Genomic DNA, 10,937 nt, shown 5'->3' on the forward strand with positions numbered 1-10,937 from the left:
CTGTGAGAACACATTTGATATTATAGTTTATAAACTTGAAATCAAACTAATCAATATAGTTGTATGATTCCTCAGTTTTCCAGCAGCTCCCATAAGAACAAGTATGAAGTTAGGAAACCAGCAATTTGTATTCATCTAAAGTCATGTGCAGCTAAGCAAAGCAAGTTGGCAGAAGGGTAAAGGGCTTAGGGAGTTGAGAGTGTGAGACACCATGATTCAGTGGATGCAAAGGGGTCCCCTGGAGTGGGAAGGGGGCGTGGCAAGGAAGAGGGTATAGGTGTGTCTTAAGCAGCATACAGGAAATGACAGTGAGGAAAAGATGACAACTGCAGTACTACTTCCAAGTCTCAAGTTTTCAGAATGTTTCTCTTTTTAACAACAAAAAGAAAACAACAACAAAAAAAACCTCTTTGATTTTTAACATTTTTAATTATCATCACTCTTTTAAAAAAATTGTTCAGATGTAACCAATTTTCCTGTGATACCTTTATGATTACTTAGCTTCTGAAGGGTAAAAGGTTATAGTATCAGTTAATTTACTTCCCAGCTATCATTACAGTGATTAATGACTGGCCGTACAGAGAAGTGTGCTTTCAATTTTTTTTCTCATTAAAACTGTACAGAGAATGTTGACAGTACCAATTGTACTTTAACAGGCATTTCAGGTTCAAGAATATTTGAGAACCATTCTGTGGATGGTTGCTCCAGTGAATAGATTTCAAATTATGTGAAATTGGTTTTATGTGAAAGGTGCAAGAGTTTGTCCTAAAAATGCATTAATTTTATTAAATTGTTTAAAGGCTTGGAGTTCCCTTTGGACAGTCAGTTAACCTCTTGGGTAAGGACAGAAAATAAGACTGCCCTCGCTGTCTACTCTACGTACTGGGCTAGAGCAGAGTAGTTCTCTAAGGTGATGGTAATCTATCCATCTTCGGGGGTATAATGGGAGCAGGGGCTTCAGGGAAGTCAAAGAAGCTTAGAGACAGCTATGGCCTCAAAGGATGGGGTCAAGGGAGAGATAATACTTCTGGCTAGAGTTCCCATCAACATATTCTCAAAGTAAAAGCCCAGGGTGTCTTCCTCACTAACATAATAAAACACCTCCTTGTGATGTTTTATTCCATCAGAGGAGCCTGGGCTCCTTACTCAGTAGTTCAAGGGCTTCAAGAGCTGGAAGCAGAAGCAGCCAGTCCTCTTAAAAGCTGGGCTGAGAATGGGCACAGTGCCATTTCCACTATATTATATTGGTCAAACCAGTCATAAGCAGCCAAGATTCAAGAAGGGGAGTAGCATGTGTGTACAGAGAGGGAAGGAATTGTTGGCAGCAGCCACATTTCCTGATAGATCCTCACAAGGGTGAGGGGTTGGGGGGCTATCGTAAGGCATATGGGAAATAGTTGTTCTTAGCATATTGAGGAAGAGAGTAGAAAACTACTTGGATAAGCAGGTGGTATGATAGAAACAAGCATTAACTTTGTGGCTAGGATGTAAAAATGATTATGTATTGAAATCCTAAATCCCAGTATTTCAGAATATGACTATATTTGGAGAAAAGGCCTTTAAAGCAGTAATTAAGGTAAAAGATATGATATGGGGGGGGCATAATCTAATATGACTGATGTCCTTATAAGAGGAGATTAAGACAGAAAACAGACCAGTAAAGAACATGTGACGACACAGAGACAAGGCAGCCACCTGCAAATCAAGGAGAAGTCTCAGAAGAAACCAAACTTGCCGCCACCTTGATCTTTGACTTAGGGCCTCCAGTACTGTGAGAAAATAAATGCCTGTTGTACTTTGTGATGGCAGTCCTAGCAAACTAATACAATCAGCAGCCTCAAGACTCTTAACTGCACTGAAAGTATAGAGAAATAAATAGGCATTTCTAATACCTGCAACAGCGACAGACAGACACAAGATAAGTACCATACGAGCACACTCATATAAACAGGGAATTGTGTTTTTTTAGTTTATATTTTTCATTAGCATGTCTCATTGCTTTTTGTGATGGTACAATGAGACATTCTATTTAAAACATTGAAACATAATAGATACCCCCAGTATATTAATTTTTTAGATACTTCCTCCATGCTTATTGTATACATATATAATGTTTTTTTCTCCTTATACAGATGGGGAAACAAAAATAAGTGAAAAGCCAGAATGGAAGAGTCTGAAAAAATACCCATTGGCCTATAGCCACTGGCTGCACACCCAGAACTGTGATAGAGGCCTGGCATTGGCAGCTTTGGTTGCTTTTGAGAGAAATCTTTCACAACCAAGTCACTGGGCTGCTAGTTCTGAAGTTCTGTGAAGCTGTGTGCATGATCCAGGATGGTTCTGATGATAATTTTAAAATATTCTGGATTAGTTCATTCTGCTCAAGTTAAGAAGAATCTTCTCAAGATTTATTTAAACTGTGAATGAGAGCAAAGACTAATAAATAAGATTTCTCATTATTGTAAAATAATAATCAGTAAAAATATAATGTTTAAGTAAATACCAATAGTTATTCAAGGACTTTATTTAATCAAAGTTTATAAATGAGGAAAGGTTTATGGAAAAGTGTTTATGCTGAAAGGAACTTAACCTGGAAAATCTTCCTGAAAGTGATATTTCTAATAAGAAAAGTAAACATGAGTGCATATTATTCATCAGGGAGGAATTATTTATATTTCTGATTTATTGTTTTAATTAAGCGTTGTTTCTTAATAGCACTCATGACTCAAGGCAGATAAAGAGTGCTCAGGTTAGGTATGCCAAGTATTACAGCAGGCACGACGATTCGTTGCAGAGAGACAAGCCCAGGGTCACATCCAAACACACACATATATATATATATATATATATATATATATATATATATATATAATAAATGCTTTTGTTCTCAGCATTCACAAAAATAATGCTAGAAATAAAAATATCCTTGCCTATTCTATATGATTTCTGAACTCACTCCAGCAACCTCTGAGCAAATAAAGAATATCAAACATAGAGACACTAAACAGCATTTGGGGGCCTATATAAACAATCACATTATGAGAGAATCCCAGACATTTGAAAGGATTCTGTAAAAGTTTCTCTAATACACTTTTGACACAAGAACAACCTCGCTGTATTTATACCGGCTTCTCTCACCCATTTGTTTAATAAATGATCCCTCTGAGGGAAGTTCAGAATGGCTGTTTATCTACAAAGCTCATACTTTTTATTGAATAGGATGAAATTCCCTAGTTTCCACATTTTAAAAGTCAAGACAGATTGCAATGCCTTATTTAGGGGGTAATCTCAGTGCAGCTGGTTTCCGGCAGTGACTGAGGTTATGTGGACTTTGCACACGATCAGTGCAAGAGCCCTCTGACCGCTCTGCCTTTGGCTGGTGTTTTTCACCACTCCTTCTGCCCCTGCCCTGGATTCCATCACGAAGGAATATTTAACATGTTCCTCCATGATTCTGCTTTTATTCTAGCACGACTCATCCCTCTATGCCACAGTCTGCACCGTCTCATGCAGTCTTAGAAGGTTTTTGCTGGAGGAACAGATAAAACCCATCTTCTTAATTTATCCCCAGATTTCGGGAACTATACTTTAGTTACCGCATCCCCTCCACAAATTACAGTTTCAAATGCCATTTTTTGTGTTGTCTTGTGTGATAACCCCTCTGTAGTGACAGTTCAGATGCGAGGTGTTCTGCACGTCAGAGCCGCATACGGTACCCTGGTTATGTCTTCTTGGACGCCAGAAGAGTACACTTATTTAAACAGTCTCTGTTTGATAACCTAATTTGCACTCCAAAGGTTTGATGATGGTAAGATAAGGAAATGTTCACCTGTTTACTAATACCTTGAGAGTTCTTGATTGCAGAAAACAGACATTGACTCTGGTCACTATAAAAAGGAAATGATATTTATAAGAAGGATATAGGTTAGATCATAGAATCAACCTTAAGATAAAAAGACTAAGCTTCGGAAAAGGACATAATCTCCAAGAGACCAGGAAGAGAACAGAGGTCTCATCAGAGAGAAAGTCTGGTCTAGCAAGTATAATAACCTCTATAGCATATTGAGGAAGAGATTAGAAAATCACAGGTGCTATGATAGAAATAAGCATTAACTTTGTCGTGAGAATGTAAAAATGATTATGTATTGAAGTCCTAAATCCCAATACTTCAGAATAGGACTGTATTTGGAGATAGGGCCTTTAAAGAGGTAATTAAGGGATCAGCTGGTCAGCTCAGTTGATTAGAGTGTAGAGCTCTTAACAACAAAGTTGCCAGTTTGATCCCTACATGGGCCACTGTGAGCTGTGCCCTCCACAGCTAGATTGAAACAACTACTTGACTTGGAGCTGATGGGTCCTGGAAAAACACACTTAAAGTAAATAAAGTTAAAAAAAAAGAGGTAATTAAGGAAAATCCTATATCCTTCTTACAAATACCACACGGATGAGCCTTAATTCAATATGACTAGTGTCCTTATAAGAGGAGATTAAGACAGAAAACTGCTCGAACACTACCACTGCTCGAATCTTGTCTTCTGTTTCCATGAGTATTTCTAAATGCTCGTCTGTCCTTGTATCACTTGGTCAGGATTCCAGTTGTTAAACAACAGTATAGCTGCCAGGGATCAGAGAAAGAACTGCCTGTTTTGGTTTCTGCTTTGGGAGATGGAGAATATTTTTGATATAAGAGGGAGGTTCATTAGCCAAATAATAAAACTTCAACAAAGACCCTTTTTTCAAACTCATAAAAATCTTAGTAACCCTTAAAAAATGTTTAGCTGGCCTTGCCATGATCTCCCTCACCAATTACACCATTATGCCAAAATTATGGTTTTTCACTAAATATGTGTATCAATTAAGGTCATGCTTAATTATCCTTTATCCACAATTTTATTCATGATATGATGGAAAAGCAAATATGTTTCTTATACTCCCTTCCCAGAGGATCTATTACAGCTGTGTTAAGTTTTCATTTGTTGAGTAATTTCTATATTCCAGCCACTGGGCTAGATAATTTATATACAGTATCTTGAGTCCTCATAAGGACTTTGCAAACTCTTTATCATTCACTTCATTTTTTATGGAGAGAAAATGAGACTCAGAAGGTCTCAAAGTCGCTAAGCTGTTTATGTGCAGAGCCAGGACTGGAACCTAGGATTTCCTTCTTTCCTTCTTTTCTATCTTCTACATCAAAGTCCTTGCTCATAATATTTTCACCACTTTGTGTGGCTAATCAGCTATGCAAAACCTCATGACTCCTAATCTCATAAAAAAAATGTTTTTCTGAAAATATATATTGGTTATTGATATTATAGATTCTCTGCGTCGTGGCCTGGCTTTTTAAACTTTAAAAAAATATGATATTGTGATTTATAATAAGAAATACATATTTGGTCTTAGTCCCCATTTCTGGCCCAGAGATCCTAAAACCCTTGTAATTCCCTAATTGAAGAGAACAATAAAGGTGTTTTTGTTATGTTAATGAGGCAACCTTAGACCTCAACTAAGGGTAGCAGCTGGTTGCCAGGAGATCCAACCCTGTAATTAGAGGGTTGGAACTTTCAGTCCTACCCCCTCATTCACCTCCAGGGAGGAGAGAGGGGCTGGGGGTTGGATCAATTGCCAAAGGCCAATGATTTAATCTTTCACTTCCTATGTAATGAAGCCTCTATAAAAACCCAGAAGGACTGGGTTAAGAGAGCTTCCAGGTGGTGAACACGTGGAGATTTGGGGAGAGTGGTGCACTGGGAGCAGACGAGGAAGCTCGGTGCCCTTTCCTCACACCTTGCCTTACACATCTCTTCCATCTGGATGTTCACCTGTATCTTTTATCATATCCTTTTATACTAAACTGGTAATCCAGTAAGTAAAATATTTCTCTGAGTTCTGTGAGCTGCTCTAACAAATTAATCGAACCCAAGGAAGGGTAATGGGAACCTCTGATTTATAGCCAGTTGGTCAGGGTCAAAATACAGGTTAATGACCTGGGCTTGCAAGGGGCATCTGAAGTGTGCTGGTTGGAGGGTGGGGAGTGGGATGGAACAAATGTGTAGGACTGCCTCAAGCCTCAACTGTGGAATCTGGTGCTACCTCTGGGTAGATGGTGTCTGAATCAATGTTGCATTTTCAGATGCCCTGCTGGTGTCCATGTATTGCTTGTCAGTGGTATGGGAAACTTCTCCCTCCACACAGAAATTTGGGTTCCAGAATACCCATTTAAAATCATTCCAGACTTTCATTCAGAAATGAAAACTGATTTGAATATAGATCCTTGGTTATGTCACTGAAACAGAATAAAACCTACAGTGCTCTGAAAAGAAGAGAAGCAGGAGATTGTCATTGCGATCGTACATTTGTCATTTTCACTGGGAACCAGAGCAGAGTAGAAAAGCACCTGTCATCAAATGTTGCAAAAGTCACTGCCCTAGTTAAACTGTTGTGAACTGGGGCACTTGAGTCTAAGTAATTCAGGAGTTTTATTTTCAGCACATGTCCTCAATCATTCTTGTAGAAATGAAGGCCATCTTTTGACTCTAAATGTGCCATTTACCCTCCACACATAACCTGTAACTTTCATCCAACCAGAAAAGACAGTAAAGCAGAAAAATGTTACATTCTCAGATACAAGAAGTTGAAAACATCTGAGGAAAGAGGGAAGTGAAAAAGTTTGCCAGGGTCTATTAAGCCAAAAAGATACATTTCTAGTTCTATACTGTAAAAGTGCTTCCTCTCACTTTATCATTTGTTCTGTAACACACCCTACTGACCATAAATATATTTCACCATTTATTATAAAAAGAAAAATGTCTCCATTTCATACAAATCCAAATAATTCTCACAATTCTTGGAATGGGGGAAAGAGGCTATATATTTTGTGAGATTTTTTCCTATCCAAATGCTAACTAGATCTGAATATGCATAGCTTATTTCAACTAGAGTTTAGAAGTAGAACCAGGAGTAATGTAGGTACCACTTTAAACTGGTTAGAAATTCTAGATTCTTCTTCTATCTTCTTATTGTATTATTCTTCCCTGGCGAGTAAAACTCTTTGGCTCTGGTATTGGCCAAGGTCAAGGGAAAGGATAAATCTAAGTGGAATAAATAAATAGTAGATATGTTGATAGCCATGAAGATGTAATAAGGTTTTATATTCAGTAACAGGCAGTGTAATATAGTGGTTATGGACTCTGAAACCAAGTTTCCTGGATTCAAATCCTGGTTATTGGCTGAACAACTTTAGGCAAGTGCTTTAGTCTCTCTGTCATTCAGTAGCCTCATCTATAAAATGAAGATGATAAGAGCACTTCATAGAGTTATTGTGAGGATTAAGTGAATTAATAATGTAAAGCATCTAGGTCAACCCATAGTAAGTCCTCGGTAAATATAAAAATTATGAAAATTTAGTACATGCATTTTCTCATGTTGATTCTTCCAAAATATTTTCATATAGTTACCTAGCATTCAACCATAGAGATGAATAATAATTGATTTAACTCACTGCCTATTGTAATACATTTTTAGATCATTTCCAATTTTTCAGGTACATATTTTCTTTTTTTCAGATTAACCTTAAAATCACTTTGCCAACTTCTAAGAAAAATACTTCTAGAATTTTAATAGAAATTATATTAAACCTATACATTTATTTTGGGGAGATTCTTTCACAAAGTCCAATTTTTCTCATCCTAGGTATAGTATATCTATCTTCATATTATAGTCATAAAGTGCCTCTAATATGCTGTAATTATTTTCATAGAGGTCATGTATATTTTTACATTAATTCTTAGATAATTCATAATTCCTCCATTAGGGACTATAAAATAGAATTTATTCTTATTTATTACTGTTATGAAATATTTAGTATTTAGTGGATTTTTTAATACAGATGTTATAATTTTTATGGTAAAAAATACCAAACCTTTTGTGTATGTGATATTTCATGTATAGAAAAATCTCAACCTATATCCTGAATTTAGAGCAATTTTTACTTGTAATTTTTTCCTAGTAAAAGCACTTTCTAAAAGGTAAAATTTTAAGTCCATAATGTAAATATATCCCTAAAAAATAGAGTGACATTGTAGAGAATCACTACAATAAATGGCGTTCTTGCTTAATCTCCCTTAAACAATGAGTCTATTAAAACCATGTCAGTCCTAATAGAAGGAGCAAGAACTTAAGAAAACTCATTGTTTCATTAACAGGTCCATTAATGGTTATAAACTACAGACGTCTAACAGTTACTACTCTTCTGCCTTCTTTTCTATGCATTCCTCCCTTAGCATTCTTCTCATACTTATTATGTACTTTTTACTGTCTATTTTTCCTCTATTTCCAATGTAGTTTTTATCAGGGTTACAGCCTTGGTTGTCTTGTTTACCACAATGATAGATAAGCAATCGCAATTTATTTAATTTATTCATTCATTCATTTGATAAATATGTATTAGTTTTCTATTCTTTGTCAGGAACTGTTGTACATAGACAAGGGTTGCCTGGCCTCAAAATGTTTAGCGATAGAAAGCAAAGTAGATTAATAACATAATTTCAGATATTTTAAGAGCTATTGGGGCATAAGGTAATGGACTAAACAGTGCAAAGAAAGTAGGAAAATCGTTTTAGAAAAAATAGCCCGTTGAAGGCCTCTCTAAGGAGGTAAGATACAAACAGATACCTAATATGAAAGATTTGGGGGAAGACTGTTTCAAGTAGACTAAATGGTACAAAGATGCTGAGATGGATCAACTCAGTGGTCAAGAAGTAGCAATAAAACCAGGGAGCAAGGGACAGAAAGGAAGAACACGAGAGGAAGGCAAACATAGATCACACAGCAAGGCCTTCTTCTCTCAGCTAGCGCTTTTCAAACTTGTGTGTGCAAAGCAAATCATCTGGGACCTCGTTAAAATGCAGACTCTGGTTCAGGTGGCCTGGGGCAGGGCCTGAGATTCTGAATTTCTAAAATCGTTCCTGAGGGTGCTAATGCTGTTGTTCTGGGGACTACTCTTGGAGCAGCAGCCTTCTGAGCTATGGAAAGGAAGTTGAGTTTCATTGTCAATCGGAATGAGAGACATGAAAGGGTCTTGAGGATGGAATGATACAACTTATTTACGTTTTAAAAAGATCACAAAGGCTGCTGTGGATAGAAGAAGCCCACTGGGGAGAAAGCTTGGAAGCAGGAAGCCAGTTAGGAGACTGCTTCAGTTAGGCAACCGCTGATAGTGGCTTGCCGTAGTGTTGGAGCGCAGGAGCGCAGGAGGCATGGTCGAATATGAGACACGTTTTGATTATAGAGTCAGTAGGACTTTCTCATGGATCAGATGTTGGGTGAGAAAGTAAAAGTGTGAGGAAGATAGACTACTAGTTTTTATGCTGAGCAACTTGGTGATCTGTGGTTCCTGTTATAAAGATGAGGCAGTTTGGAGGAGGAACCGGATGGAAAGGTTTGGTTTCAGATATTCTTTTTTGACAATATTATATTTTAAATTAAATGGAAGGAATAAGTATATAAGCTGAATATATATATATATATATATATATATATATATATATATATATTCATATATGTGTGTGTGTGTGTGTGTGTGTGTGTGTGTGTGTGTGTTAGGAGCTCATTTTAGAGTGTTAGATGGGAGATGGAAATTTGGGAGTCATTAGATTTTTAAAGCTGTGCAATTTAATGAGCTCATCTAGCAAGTGAGCATAGGTTGAGAAGAGATTTGACATTGAGAGGAAGAAACGTCAGCCAAGGTGACTGAGAAGGAGCCACCAGTGAGATAGGGAAAAAATAAAAATAAAACAAAAACAAAAAACAAAGGATGTATGATGCTCCCGAAGCCTAGTGAAGAAGTGCTTCAACACGGGGGCCAGAAGAAAGCAGTGAGGAGAGTTCAAATAAAATGAATGACTAAGAATTGACCATGGATTTAGTAAGACAGGGACCTTGCTGCTGACTTGATAAAGCTGTTCTTGGTGAATAGGGTGATGAAATCTTGACTGAATGTATGAAAAAGAATGGGTGATAATAAAGTGGAGGCAGAGACAATAGACAACTCTTTCAATGATTTTTGCTACAGAGAAATGAGCCATAATTGGAGAGTAATGTTGAATCAAAGGATTTTTTAAGATACGAGATATTGAAACATGTTTATGTACTGCTATGAATAACAGGTCAAGAAGAAAACAACGGTCATGCAAGTGGAGGAGCTGGTTATGGAGAGGAGAAGAGACAGTGTCAAGAGGGAATGCAAAGTGTGTGTGTGTGTGTGTGTGTGTGTATGCAAAGGGTGCCAAAAAAAAAGTATACACATTTTAAGAAAGGAAAAAAACTGCATTAAAATTACACTGATGGTAACTTCTTTAAACACCTCTTGTAATTGCAGAAATCAAATGTGACTTGTATTCATCTCTTGTTATCAGTCTATATTGAGTATTACAATTTTAATACAATTTTTTCCTTTCTTAAAATGTGTATGCATTTTTTTGGCACCCTCTGTACACACACACACACACACACACACACACACACACACACACACACGAAGTCTGACAATTAAGTTTGCGAACTTGTTGTAATGATGTTCCTAACCTTTTTTGATATCAGAGGGATTATTCATTATGAATTTGTACCAATGGGACAAACAGTTAACCAAGTTTACTATTTGGAAGTGCTGAAAAGGCTACATGAAAAAGTTACACGACCGAAACTTTTCTCCAACAATTAATGGCTCTTGCATCATGACAATGCACCAGCTCACACGGCACTGTCTTTGGGGTAGTTTTTAGCCAGTAAACAAATAACTCTATTGGAACACCCTCCCTACTCACCTAATCTGGCCCCCAATGACTTCTTTCTTTACCTGAAGATAAAATAAATATTGACAGGGAGACATTTTGATGACATTCAGGACATCAAGTGTAGTATGATGACAGCTCTGATGGCCA

The sequence above is a fragment of the Rhinolophus sinicus genome, linkage group LG02, assembly GCF_036562045.2.
Source record: "Rhinolophus sinicus isolate RSC01 linkage group LG02, ASM3656204v1, whole genome shotgun sequence".
NCBI lineage: Eukaryota > Metazoa > Chordata > Mammalia > Chiroptera > Rhinolophidae > Rhinolophus > Rhinolophus sinicus.